Source organism: Microtus oregoni, unplaced genomic scaffold (genome assembly GCF_018167655.1).
Source record: "Microtus oregoni isolate MIOR12 unplaced genomic scaffold, Mior012 000048F_ref0000485, whole genome shotgun sequence".
NCBI lineage: Eukaryota > Metazoa > Chordata > Mammalia > Rodentia > Cricetidae > Microtus > Microtus oregoni.
The window spans coordinates 12,924,136-12,938,974 of NW_024543222.1; positions in this window are offsets into that span (position 1 = coordinate 12,924,136).

Below are 14,839 nucleotides of genomic sequence, written 5' to 3' on the forward strand. Positions count from 1 at the left end.
TGACTCAGCAATCTTCCTAGCCTCCCCACCTTTTCCTTTATGTGTCTGAGTCTGTGTGCCTATGCCACATGTGTAGGAGTTCCCCTCCCAGAAGGCAGAAGACAATGTCAGATCTCCTTGGAGCTGGAGTTACAGGTGGTTGCGAGCCACCCAATGTGAGTGCTGGGAACCAGCTTCCATTCTGTGCAAAGGCAGCAAGTACTCTGACCCACTGAGCCAGTTCTTCAACCCTGCCACTCTGTTTTTGTTTTTTGTTTTTTGAGTCAGGGTTTCTCTGTAGCTTTGGAGCCTGTCCTGGAACTAGTTCTTTTTTTTTTTTTTAAAGATTTATTTATTTATTATGTATACAACATTCTGCCTCCATGTATCCCTGCATACCAGAAGAGGGCACCAGATCTCATTACAGATGGTTGTGAGCCACCATGTGGTTGCTGGGAATTGAACTCAGGACCTCTGGAAGAGCAGTCAGTGCTCTTAACCACTGAGCCATCTCTCCAGCACTGGAACTAGTTCTTGTAGACCAGGCTGGCCTCGAACTCACAGAGATGAGGCCTGTCTCTGCCTCCCGGGTGCTGGGATTAAAGGCGTGCACCACCACCACCTGGCCCCTCCATTCTTTTTTTTTAAATTGATTTTATCGAGCTACACATTGTTCTGTTTCCTTCCCTTATTCTTCCCTCCCCCTTCAGACCTCCCCCATGGTCCCCATGCTCCCAGTTTACTCAGGAGATCTGGTCTTTTTCTACTTCCCATGTAGATTAGATCCATGCATGTCTCTCTTACGGTCCTGATTGTTTTCTAGGGTCTCTGGTATCGTGGTTTGTAGGCTGGTTTTCTTTGCTTTATGTTTAAAAACCACTTATGAGTGAGTACATGTGATAATTGTCTTTCTGAGTCTGGATTATCTTGCTCAATATGATGTTTTCTAGATCCATCCATTTGCCTACAAATTTCAAGATGTCATTATTTTTTTCTGCTGTGTAGTACTCCATTGTGTAAATGTACCACATTTTCCTTATTCATTCTTCAGTCGAGGGGTTTCCAGTCTCTGGCTATGATAAACAATGCTGCTGTCAACATAGTTGAACACAAGTCCTTGTGGTATGATTGAGCTTCCTTTGGGTATATGCCCAAAAGTGGTATTACTGGGTCTTAAGGAAGGTTGTTTCCTAATTTTCTGAGAAATCACCATTCTGACATCCAAAGGGGCTGTACCAGCTTACACTCCCACCAGCAATGCAGGAGTGTTCCCTTTTCCCCACAACCTCTCCAGCATAAGTTGTCACCAGTGTTTTTGATTTTGGCCATTCTTACAGGTGTAAGATGGAATCTTAGAGTTGTATTGATTTGCATTTCTCTGATGACTGAGGATGTTGAACATTTCCTTAAGTGTCTTTCAGCCATTTTAGATTCCTCTGTTGAGAGTTCTCTGTTAGGTCTGTACTCCATTTTTTTTAAAAAATATATTTATTTATTTATTTATACAATATTCTGTCTGTATGCCTGAAGGCCAGAAGAGGGCGCCAGACCTCTTTAGAGATGGTTGTGAGCCACCATGTGGTTGCTGGGAATTGAACTCAGGACCTTTGGAAGAGCAGGCAATGCTCTTAACCACTGAGCCATCTCTCCAGCCCCCTGTACTCCATTTTTTAAATTGGATTATTTGTTCTTTTGATGACCAATTTCTTGAGTTATTTATATATTTTGGAGATCAGACCTCTGTCTGATGTGGGGTTGGTGAAGATCTTTTCCCATTCTTTTGGCTACTGTTTTGTCTTATTGACTGTGTCCTTTGCTACTGGGGTTATATTTAGGAAGTGGTCTCCTGTGCCAATGCATTCAAGTGTACTTCCCACTTTCTCTTTTTGAGGTTCAGTGTGGCTGGCTTTATGTTGAGGTCTTTGATCCATTTGGACTTGAGTTTTGTGCATGGTGATAGATATGGTTCTATTTTCATTCTTCTACATGGTGATATTCAGTTATGCCAGCATCATTTGTTAAATATGCTTTCTCTTTTTCATTTTATATTTTTTGCTTCTTTGTCAAAAATCAGGTATTCGTAGGTGTATGGATTAATATCCAGTTTTTCAGTTTGGTTCCATTGGTCCTCTTGTCTGTTTTTATACCAATACCAGGATGTTTTCAGTACTGAGGCTCTGTAGTAGAGTTTGAAGTCAGGGATTGTGATGCCTCCAGAAGTTCTTTTATTGTACATGATTGTTTTGGCTATCCTGGGTTTTTTGATTTTCCATATGATGTTGAGTACTGGTCTTTTGAGGTCTGTGAAGAATTTTGCTGGGATTTTGCTGGGCATTGCATTGAATCTATAGATTGATTTGGGTAAGATTGCCATTTTTACTATGTTAATTCTACCTACCCAAGAGCATGGGAGATCTTTCCACTTTCTGGTGTCTTCTTCGATTTCTTTCTTCAAAGATTTAAAGTTCTTGTCATACAAGTCTTCCACTTGTTTGGTTAGAGCTACTCAGAGATATTTTAGGCTATTTGTGGCTTTTGTGAAGGCTGATGTTTCTCTAATTTTTTTCTCAGCCCTCCTTTCCCATCTGTGGAAAGGAGGGCTACTGATTTTTTTGAGTTAATCTTGTATTTTGCTACATTACTGAAAGTGTTTATGAGTTGTAGAAGTTTCTTGATAGAATTTTTGGGGTCGCTTATGTAAACTATCATATCATCAGCAAATAGTGAGAGTTTGACTTCTTCTCTTCCAATTTGTATCCCCTTGATCTCCTTTTGTGTCTCATAGCTCTAGCTAGGACCTCAAGAACTATATTGAATAGATATGGAGAGAGTGGGCAACCTTGTCTTGTTCCTGATTTCAGTGGGATGGCTGAGAGTTTCTCTCCGTTTAGTTTGATGTTGGCTGTTGGCTTGCTGTATATTGCCTTTATCATGTTTAGGTATGTCCCTTGTATCCCTGCTCTCTCCAAGATCGTTATCATGAAGGGATGTTGTATTTTGTCAAAAGCTTTTTCAGCATCTAATGAGCTGATCATGTGGTTTTTATTTTTCAGTTTGTTTATATTCCTCCATTCTTTTTAAATTCAAGTTTTCATCTTGTCTAAAACTCGCCTTGTAGCTAACAATGAGGATAACCTTGACTCCAAGATCCTCCTGCCTCCTCCCAGGTGCTGGGATGGGAGGAGGGGTGGACTGTCTCCAGGCTTCCAAGTGTTCCTTCCCAGCATCTCCAGACTCCCTCATAGTACCTGGGACTTTAGTCCCTCAGCATTCTGATTCCTCTGCAGCGTCTCTTTTACAGCACCCAGACTCCTGAAAGGGTTTTTGTCTTGCTTGGACCGATGCTGTCCTGGGTTGATTCCGCACAGAACACGTGAATAGCTGGGTGCTGTCACGTCCTTTATTCTCCATGGAATACTCTGATTTCAGCCAGGAGCCCACACCACTGGAATGATTCAGACTCGAGCCCACTGTCACCTAACCGCCTGAAGTCATTTCCACTGCGGCTGCTGTTGACTCATGTCTCCCTCAACTTCTCCCCAAGCAGCAGACTTTCTGGACCCTGTTGATCTGGCTCTCTAAATTTGCCACGGTGGGGGGCCCAGGAGGGAGGATTTCCCTGACTCACCGAGAGGCACAGGGAGGGGGCTGGTGTGGCTGGCGTTAGGGATCTTTTCACCATTTGGACCTTGTAGGAAGGTGGCACGGAATTTGTAAACCATACTTTTCTCTGCTTCATTTAGAATCCTGCCCCTGGCAACTTTCCTTTTCTTTTTTTTTTTTAAGAAAAAAAAATCTATAGAAACTGATGATAATGTGAATAACACAGCTTTTCTTTTCAGTTAGTCCCCTCCTTGTACTGGGTATCTAACTCAGGGCCCTGGGCATGCTAGGCAGCAGAGGTGATAGCCTTGTTAGCAGACTGCTTGGCCTAGCACATCTGAAGCCCTGAGTTCCATTTTCTCCAGCATCATGTAAGCCAGGCATGAGGTGCATGTGTATGATTACAGCCCTCAGGAGGTGGAAGCTGGGGGAGCAGATTCTCACCTCAAGCACTGGTTAGATGCCCTTGACTGCAGGTACTCCTTGACGGCCCTTCGTCCATTTCTGCTCTCTGTCTCTGGGTTTATATTGCCCCGGTTGGCCTTGAACTTGCTGTAAATCTGAGGATGACCTAAACTCCCAGTCCTCCCATGTAAACCTCCCAAGCATGTTCTGGAATGGCAATGTTAATTTTTTTTTTTTTTTTAAAAAAAAAAACAGGGTCTCATGCCGCTCAGACTAGTTTCGGACTTGACTATGTATCACAAATTCCTGATCCTCCTGCTTCTGCCTCCTGAGTGCTGGGATTATAGGTGTGCATCATGATGCCTGGGAATAGAAAGTGCATATTAGGCAAGCCCTTTACCAGCTGAGCTCTATCCCCAGCCCTTGGTATTAATCTTTCTCTGTGTGTGCTATCTGTAACTGTTCGAAAGGGTGTGTATAGTTGTGTACACTTGTATATGGAGACCAGAGGTTCATCTCAGGTATCTTCCTTAGTTGCTTGACCTTATTGTTTGGAACCTGGTGCTCACTGACTGGCTGGTCTGGCTGGCCAGTGAGCTCCAGGAACCAATGTGTCTCCAACACCCTCCAATCTAACCATCACAGATGTGTGCCACTGTACCTGGCACTTGACGTGGATGCTGGGAATTTTAGTTCAGGTCTTGGGCAGCAGACTCAGTGAGCATGTCTGCAGCCCACTAATGCTAATTAATAGTTCATTTGCATGGCATTTTTAGTAGCCCCATGACAGTCTGTAAATTAAATATATTAGAGATTACTTAATTGTAATGTCACCATAGATGGCATATTGGCATATTAGTACTTTTTTGTTGTTTGTTTTTCAAGATAGGGTTTCTCTGTAGCTTTGGAGCTTTCCTGGAACTCACTCTGCAGACCTGGCTGGCCTCGAACTCACAGAGATCCACCTGTCTCTGCCTCCCGCGTGCTGGGATTAAAGGCATGTGCCACCACTACCCAGCTTAGACGGCATATTAGATACCGTTCTTTTCAACAAAAGAATTCACAGTGAGCACTAAGCAATGCAGCTGATAGTTCCTCGTTTTACGTTGTATTATTTCATGTATGTATGTATGTATGTGTATATGTCTGTGTGTGGGTGTTTCCCCTGCATGTATGTCTGTGCACCTCCGGCATGCCTGGTCCCTGCACAGGCCAGAAGACGGTGTCTGATGCCCTAGAACCGGTTGTCAGCTGTCACGTAGCTGCTCTTAACTGCTGAGCCATCTCTCCAGTTTCTACAGTCTGTGTATTTTCTGCATCCATAGCCTTGCATATTCTTCACATATGCCTCTTCCTGAGAGCAAGCCAAGGGAAACTTAAGAACCTCTCCTTCTTTGGGTACTCAGCCCTGGGGGTGAGCAGTCACTTTAGTTTGTTCAGAAACACGGGGTCCCTGCTCAGCTCAGCAGGAGGGGAGTTCCCTCCACATTCTTGACTGGCTGGATGACTTTCTGTGGCTTTGGTCCTACAGAGCGTGCTCTTTGAGAGCGCTGGGTGAACTAACTCTGTATGTTTCCTGTGGTGAGGGTTTGCTCAGCAAGACTATTATTTCACCTGTATTTGGAAGGAGCTGCTTATGTTGGCAGCCCTCATCTGTTATGAGACTTCACAGGAACAAGATGCCACGTTCAGACATGCGAGGGGCCAGGCTGCATGGTGTAAGCTTGGCTCCACGGGTTGGTAAATTTCTGAATGGGCTCGGCGGAGGGGATGCGGCCCAGTTGCCCTCGTTGCCTCTCCTCAGACATCAGATCCAGATGTTTTAAACATCTAAATAAAGAGATGTAAAGTGTGAGTGAGAGCTCTAATGAGCTCAGACGGATTCAGGGGAAAGACTGACAAGGTTTTTTTTTTTTTCTTCTTCAGATTTATTAGAATACATATAATTTTAAAAGATTTTATTCATTTTATTAATTGATTTATATTTTGAATAGGGCCTAACTGTGAAGCCTGGATGGTCTGGACCTCACTGTGTAGACCAGGCTGTTCTCAAACTGACAGGTATCCACCTGCCTTTGCCTCAGAGTTCTGGCTTTATTTTTATTTTTAGCTATGTGTTTATGTGTGTGTGTGTGTGTATGTGGGTTTGTGCACATGAGTGCTGTACCCTTGGAGACCAGAAGAGGTCATCAGATTTCCCTAGAGCTGGAGTTATAGACTGTTTTGATCTGCCCACGGTAGGTGCTGGGAACCAAATTTGGGTCCTCTGCGAGAGCAGTGCCTACTCTTGAACTATTGAGCCCTCTCTTCAGCACGCATGCAAGCGCAGGAGCAAGGGCACACACAGAGACACACAGAGACACATACAGAAACACACAGAGACACAGATACACACACAGACAGACATACACACATACACAGAGACACATACACACACAGATACACATACATACACACACACATACATATACACAGGGTCACTGACACACATACAGATGCACACACAGACACGCACACAGACACAGACACGCACACAGACACACACACAGACACATACACACACAGACACATGTACAGACACACACAGAGACATACACACAAACACACACACACCTTTTTTCTTTTTCTTTTTTTTTTCTTTTTGGTTTTTGAGACAGGGTTTCTCTGTGTAACAGCCCTTGCTGCCCTGAAACTCACTCTGTAGACCAGGCTGGCCTCAAGCTCACAGAGATTTGCCTGCCTCTGCCTCCCAAGTAATGGAATTGAAAAAGTATGCCATCACACCTGGCAACACACACTTTTTTTTTTCGAGGTAGGTTCTCACCGTAGCTCAATTCAGTACACAGCTGAAGATGGCCTTGAACTCCTGACCCTCCTTCGTCCTCCGGAGGGATGGGATTACACGTGTAATTACAATCCCTGTGGTTAGTACTGGGGACAAAACTCAGGGCTACAAGCATTCTAGGCAAGCACTCAGCCAACCGGACTGTACCACGATGCTCAGTGTCCACAGTACTAGGAATCAAACCCAAGTCTTCCTGCATCCTAGGCGGGCCCTCCACTAACCGAGCTTCATCCCCAGGCCCCCTGAAGGGCATTCTAACAGAGACCAACTTGATAATTTAGAGGGAATTCCATTTCTTTGAAGTTTATGGGGTTTGGCCAATAACTGTTTGTTGAATGAATATAGACCTTGTGTTTATTTTACCAGCAGAGTAGGAAGAATGACCCTGATTGGTTGCCATATGGAGTATGTTTTGAGCCAGGGCACAAATAGAGTGGGTGGAATTTTGTCTTTGGTCCTAAATATTTGGCTTTTAGATGCTCTCCTCTGGTGGCCTTGTCCCAGCCACAATCTGTTGGTCATGGTGCTGTTTTTGTAACTCTCTGGATTGAATCCATACCCTACCACAGCTTGGTCTCATCGGCAGCTCTGGCTAACTGACCTTGTCCTCAAGGAGGAGCCAAGGTGATGTTGACCGTGAATTAGATTGGCCCGATGAATAACCCTTAAACTGCATACACGGGAATGTTTTGTTTTCTTCTTTTTTAATTTGTGTGTAGTGTGTGCAAGTGTGTATAATGTTGTACATATGTAGGCATATGTGTGGGTGTGCACATACGTGCCAGAGGCTGGCTTCAGATACCTTCCCGGATATATCTCTATTTGTTGAAGTAGGGTCCCTCCCTGAACCTGGAAGCTCACTGATGGCTTCATCAGCTTGGCCTGGGGATCTGGTGTCTCCATCTTCCCAGTGTTGGGGTAAAGGTGGGCCACCATACACACCCAACTTTTTGTATGATTGCTGGGGATCTGAACTCTGGTCTTCACACTCATGTGACAAACACTTTTAGTCACCGAGACGTCTTCCTAGCCACCACGGGAGCAGGCAGGCGCTTTACTGCACATTAGTGCATCAGGGCATGAGTCTTTCTCGGAGGGAGAGAAAAGGACAAGAGTCCTTATTCAGTTGGTTTTTTTTTTTTTTTTTTTTTTTTTTAGTTTTTTGAGACAGGGTTTCTCTGTAACTTTGGAGCCTGTCCTGGCACTAGCTCTTGTAGACCAGGCTGGCCTCAAACTCATAAAGATTTGCCTGCCTCTGCCTCCCGAGTGCTGGGATTAAAGGTGTGCGCCGCCACCACCCGGCCAGTTGTATTCTTACTCAAGACATTCTTCATAGATCCTAGCTAGGTCTCAAGAGGTCACGTGTATTTTTCCCCCTCTAGTCTTGGTATCCTGCCCAGCCTGCATGTGAGCAAGCCCAGGCTAGCCTGTTAGAGGAAGAGGGACTTCTTAGAACAACAGGCAGACCATTGCAACTGAGTCCCTCTTAGGCCAGGTAGTCCCCACTTGACCTTTCAGTTGACTGGAGCGATCTGAGTGTGTCCCCCTGAGATGGGAAGCTCGGCCCAAGTCGCTGACCCATCTAATTGCTAGCTAAATAAATGGCCGTGGCTTTACTCACCGAATTATGGGTGTGTTTATTGCAAAGCTAAGCTCAGTGGTATGCCTTGTTGCAGAGATCAATTCACATTTGACTGGCTTCATTTGACTTGATGTCAAGGCAAGTTTGGAGTACCTCCTTTTTTCTAAACAGTCTCTGCTGCCCCATTATAGACACTACATTAATGCAGTGACCTAGGTCTTGGGCTCTATGGTCACAGAACTGAGCTTGCATCCAGTCTCTTCCATGTGCTAGTGGGTGACTCTGGGCAAATCATTTCCCCTCTTCCAAATTTTATTTGCTCACTGTGATATGTGGAGACTAATATCATTTGAAATAACTTATCCAGTATCCATTCTTAGGTCCCCTTCTTCCTAATAGACTCTGATTTCATTCAGATAGTCATGCATCAACCTGTCAGTTAATCTGAGAAACTCAACTCAACCCCTACCCCTGGTCATATTTAGAGAGGATTATTTATTTGTTTATTATTTATTTATTTATTTATTCGCTCATTCACTTGGACATGAAGTCTCATGTATCCCAGGTTAACCTTAAAGATAACTTTGCCTTTCTAAGTGTTCTGATTGTCCTGCCTCTGTCCCCAAGTGCTACGTCACTGTCAAGCCCACTGTCAACCCTGGGTATGGAACCTGGCGCCTCTTGCAAGCTAGGCAAGCAGAATCCCAATGGAGACACTTCTCCAGACCCTCCCTCACCATTTCTAGTGCTTAGTTTAAGACGGGACACATCAAGTACTAGTGAGTTGTATGAGATGATAAATCTATTTCCTCTTCCACACCTCGGCTCCCTTCTCTTCTTTTCTTCTCCCTTCTCCCTCCCCTGACTGCTGTCTCCTCAGGTCTTTTGTATCCTGGGCTTTTCTATAGTCAAGAATGACCTTTGATTTCTGATCCTCTTGCTTCCTCATCCCAAATGCTGAGAGTGTAGGCATGCATCACCATGCCTTCTTTATGTGCTGCTGGGGATGGAAGCTAGAACTTCAGCTGTGCTAAGTGGGTTTTCTACTCCCTGGCTATGTGCCCAGCACTAGATTATCTATCTCTTAGATAATAGTATCTAGCACAGTAAGCCCTCAATAAATACTGGTTCCTTTAATAATTATGTTGAATTCTTTCCTTCAACTATTAACTGGTTTCTGATTTTGCAGGTGTTGGGGGAAAATGATTAACTGAACCTTATTGATCCTCTCTGTATTGGTGCCTGTGTTTTCCTTGTGGTTGGTGCAGGGCTGACATGATACCCAGGGAGCCAATTGTCTATTGTTTGCTTGTGTGAACAGTTTTATCTGTGGGCTACGGATATATTTCAGTGGTAGGGTATCTGCCTAGCATACATGAGGCCCTAGATTCAATTTCCAATACCTTTTTTCTTTGTTTTAGGGCAGGGTCTCTCTTGTTTCTGCCATGCTGTGTACTCCAAGCTTGCCAGCCAGCAAGGTTCTAGGTGATTCTCCTGTCTCTACCTACCTCCCATCTTGCCATAGGGATTACAGGTGCACACCATTGCTTCTGGGTTTTATATGTCTAGGGGTTGAACCCTGTTTTTTTTGCTACTGAGTCATCTCACTGGCCCGCATTTCGCATTGAGCAAGTTCTATAGAGATGTTTATGGCTCCCACAATAAAATGTTTATCACCTGGCTTTTTGCAGCATGAGTTTACAAACCTTGCTTGCTCTGGAGTCAAAACTTCACCTCCTCAGTGATGATTCATCTGGGACCTACCAACTGATGCGGAGGGCAGTGTCTACCAGGTAGACTGCACTTTCCTGGATGCAGTCAGGATGCTGTGGGCAGGTGACTTAAAACCTGACCCATACCTCATGGTAGTTTTAAGAATGGCCCAGTGTAGGGCCTTACATGGGATGATGGGGGCCAGTTTTTACTTTCTCCAACTTTTGAATACTCTTCTTTTAAAAATTACTTTATTATTATATTTTTTTACATTTTATGTGTATGGGTGTTTTGCTTATATGTGTCTATGTACCATGTACTTATATGTATGTCTATGTGTATGCCTGCTGCCCATAGAGGCCAGAATGGGACTCCAGATCCCCTGTAACTGGAGCTATGGATAACTATCAGCCACCATGTGGGTTCAGGGACTTGTTTGGGTCCTCTGCAGCAGCAGCAAGTGCTCTAACCCCCTGAGCCATCTCTCAAGCCCACTTTAGCTACTTTCCTATTGCTGTGATAAAGCACCAGGACCAAGACAACTTCGAGAAGAGAGTTTATTTGTAGAATCCGTGATGGGGGGGCAGACGGTGTAGACAGCAGGCATGGTGGCTGGGGCAGAAGGTGCCCCTCACATTTTGAACAGCAAGCGTAAAACAGAGAGAACAAACTATCTCAAGTCTTTTAACTCTCAAAGCCTGCCTCCAGCGACATACTTTCTCCAACAAGACCACGCCTCCTAAACATCCCAAACCGTGCCATGAACCAGGGGGCCAAGCACTCAAAGGCCCCAGACCATGGTGGAAAGTTCCCATTCGAACCATCGCACTTTGTGTTGTTGATGCTCACCTCAGACGTCTGCCACTGAGGACCCAACACACACGACCCAACAATGCCTGATGTCCTAGTTTGTATCCAGTGGGAAAGAACTTTAAGAAAGATCTCTCTTTGACCATTTTCAGTGAAGCCGGAGAATCGCTCTGAAAGGTACTTCAGGCATTAAACAGCCATTCTAAGAAGCAATAGGCAGCTCTCTTCTTACCCCTACCCCTCGTGTTGTGCCATGTTTGCTTTGGTCTTGAGACAGGATTTCAGGCAGCCTAGGCAAGCCTCTGACTTGCTAGCTAAGGATGGCCTTGAACTTCTGCTCCTCCTGCCTCTACTTCCAGAACTCAGAGATGACAAGCAGGCCTCACTCCATCTGGTCCTTTATACATTGTTTATAAAAGATGCATACAGGCCCGGAGAGATGGCTCAAAGGAAGAGCACGTACCGCTCTCCCAGAGGACTCAGGGTGGCTCACACCGCTTATCACTCCAGCTCCAGGGGGATCTGATGCCTTTGGCCTTCGCAAGCACCTGCGCTCATGTGCGTAGTCTCTCACGAGAGCATTGCGCGATACTAACAATGCTCTTCCTTGGCATCCTTTTTGGTTATTTTTACCTCCTCGACTGATTACACGCTCTGGGAACAGCGGTGAGAATCTCGCATTCTTTGTAAATAGCGTTTTGAATGCACGAACAGAAGAGTGTATTTGCTCTATGGTGGGGCTTGGGATTATTCCTCACACATTTTATTCTTCCTTAACATTTTTTTTCACATATTCATATTATGAATGCATTCCTTTTTCTGTCACTGAATAACATGAAACATGAAAACCTGCATGGGAAGATTGCATGCCAGGTTCACGGTGGCTGTTTTCCCCCAGGGAAAGATGAGAAGGAGGGAGGGGGAATTTTCATGTTTTTTTAAACATAAAAACATCTGAAGAAAAAAAAATAAAAGCTTTGGTAACACGATTTTCCATGGTTGCATAATAGTTTATCATATGACTATACCAATTATTTTTAAACCAATCTCTTTTTGTACATTTTTATGATTTTTTTCAACTCATTCTCCTATGTAGCATCGGGCTGAATAATCTCTGGTGGGATTCATACACCTCCCTATTGTTTCCTTAGACTTAGGTTCCTAGAGTGGAATTACAGGGTAGAATGTGTGTTTTGATATCTATTTGTAGATTCCTTTTTCAATAAGGTCCAAACCAATTCAGTGGGTAGGATTTTAAAGCCACAGGAACAAGCCATAAAAAAGGAACAGCCACTGAGCCTCTAATACTGAAAACTATTCTTGAAAAATTCGAAGCTGGGTGTGGTGCGTCATGCCTGTAGCCCCGGCAGGGGAGGCTAAAGCAGGAGGACTGTTCAGGCGACCGTGTATGTAGTGAGCAGCGAGCCAGCCTGGGCTACAACATGAGACCCTGTCTCTAAAACAAACAGGAGAAACACCCCTCCCCACAAAGCGCTTGGACCAAACAAACAAAAACAAAACCCAAACAAACAAGCCCAAACCAAAAACCAACAGACCAACCAAAGGGAGACATTTTAGTTCTAGTCTCTCTCCTTCCTTCTCTCTCGCTCCTCCCTCCTCCCTGAGGTGTGCCCTTACTGTGCACCCCAGACTAGTCTTGAATTCTTGCCTCAACCTCCCCTGCAGCAGTGGGGCTACAGGCACATGCCACTGTAGTTGGCATGTTCTAGGGTCTTAATGTCTCTCTGAGGCAAGGAAATAGTTCCATAGCTACACTGTCCACTGTTTCAAGAAGTGGATACATTCTAGCATTTTCCTTTGTCATCATTAGGAAAAGTCAAGATGATATTGGTTTGAAATGATATTAAAAGTCATCGAATCTGTTTTCAATACGGCTCTTTGATTCAAATTCAATGGCTGTCAGTGTGTTTGACATCCCCCACTAAGGAATTCTGCTTCCCTGGCTTCCAGAGGCTTTCAGTACACCTGCCCTCTGGGTAGATTTTCCCTGTTGTCTGTCTTGCTAGGACAACCTTCCATGGTGGACGTATGGCTATAATGCAGCCCTACCTCAAAGAGAAGCCTAAACTTCTGGTCAGACATTTTTTAAAATTACGTTCTATTAATTGTGTGTGGGGTTTTTTTTCCTTTGTTTTTTTGAGACAGGGCTTCTCTGTGTAACCCTGGATGTCCTGGAATTTGCTCTGTAGACCAGGCTGCCCTCTAACTCAGAGATCACTAATCTGTGCCTCTTGAGTGTGGCTTGAACATCTTAAGAGTGCTGCCTTGAAGAGCGAGGTTTCACTATGTAGCACATGCTGACCTGGACCTCACTGATGGGGGAGAGTCTTCTGGCTTGTGTTAATTTCATTGGTTAAATAAAGAGACTGCCTTGCCCCTTTAATAGGACATAAAATTAGGTAGGCGGAGTAAACAGAACAGAATGCTGGGAGAAAGAAGTTGAGTCAAGGAGTCGCCATGATTCTCCTACCGGACACAGACGCAGGTTAAGATCTTCCTTGGTAAGACACCTCGTGGTGTTACAGGAATATTAGAAATGGGTTAGATCAATATGTAAGAACTAGCCAATAAGAGGCTGGAACTAATGGGCCAGACAGTGTTTAAAAGAATACAGTTTCCGTGTAATTATTTCGGGTAAAGCTAGCCGGGTGGTGGGAAGCACCCCACTGCTCCTATTACAACACCTCACCATCCTATTGTCTCAGTTTTCTGAATGTTGGGGTTGCAAGGACGCATCATGACACCAAGCTACGACTTTATTTTAAGATGACAAGGGCTGGGCTAATGGCTCAGTGAAAGCGCCTGCGAAACAAGCATGAAGACCCAAGTTGAGTCCCCCCAGAAGGCATGTAAAAAAGTCAAGCAGGAAGCCTGGGTATGGTGATCCATACCTTTAATTCCAACTCTCAGAAGACAAAGGCAGGTGAATGTCTGTGAGTCTGAGACCTGGTCTAGCAATCTGGCTCCAGGTTCAGTGAGAAACCTTGTCTCAAAAGTAAGGTGGAGAGTAATTGAGGAATACACCTGAGACTGACTTCCAGCTACATACACAGGACACAGACATGCACACATAGACACGCACACACAGAGGTATGAGGGCACACATGCGTGTGTGTGCGTGCACACACACATACACAGATAACGTATGCCTATTTTTTAAATCTAGAGGAATGAAGTTAGAAGATGAACTCCAGTTATCCCATTCAATTACCTATGATTAACCCAAATGACATACCTCTAAGAAATACAACAGCAGATGAATTCACACCGAAATAGTGTCATCTATCATGGCGTCAATTACATTATGTAAAAGATGCCCAAGATTTGCCCGTATTCTGCTTTGGCGTGGCAGGCAGACTGGAAGACTTATCCCTGAAGGTGGGGAGAGAAAGGAACCAGGAATCTGGAAGATGGGAGTCTTTGGGTGGAGCTGAGGAGAAGGAAGCAAAGCTAAAGAGGCAGCCAGAGGCAAGGTAACGCCAGGAACGCCACTCAGAGCAGTTTGGGTTGGATCCAAAAGGCAAGAGCAGCCATTGAGAGTTTTTTCGTTGTAATTAAATCAGTGGTTTGACATTGGACACATGGCTTAGGAGTCACGTTGATCTCATCCTGGCCCATAGTCTCTGCATTACCCATAAAGACTGCATGACACAAATATTTCCCCATCTCCTCCCCTGTCCTTGGAGAATCATGTTGTTGCTACTATAGTGTGGGTTTTGAAGCTGATTAGAAACGACTTCCTTTTGGTCTGCTCATGTAGCGCGGTTGTCCAAAGTAGTTGCCTCGGCCTGATGCCTCGCTCCCTTTCCCTGGGGGCGGAGACTGCTACCTCATCTCCAAAAGATGTGTCGCTTCATGGTATCGGCTTACAGCACAGCACG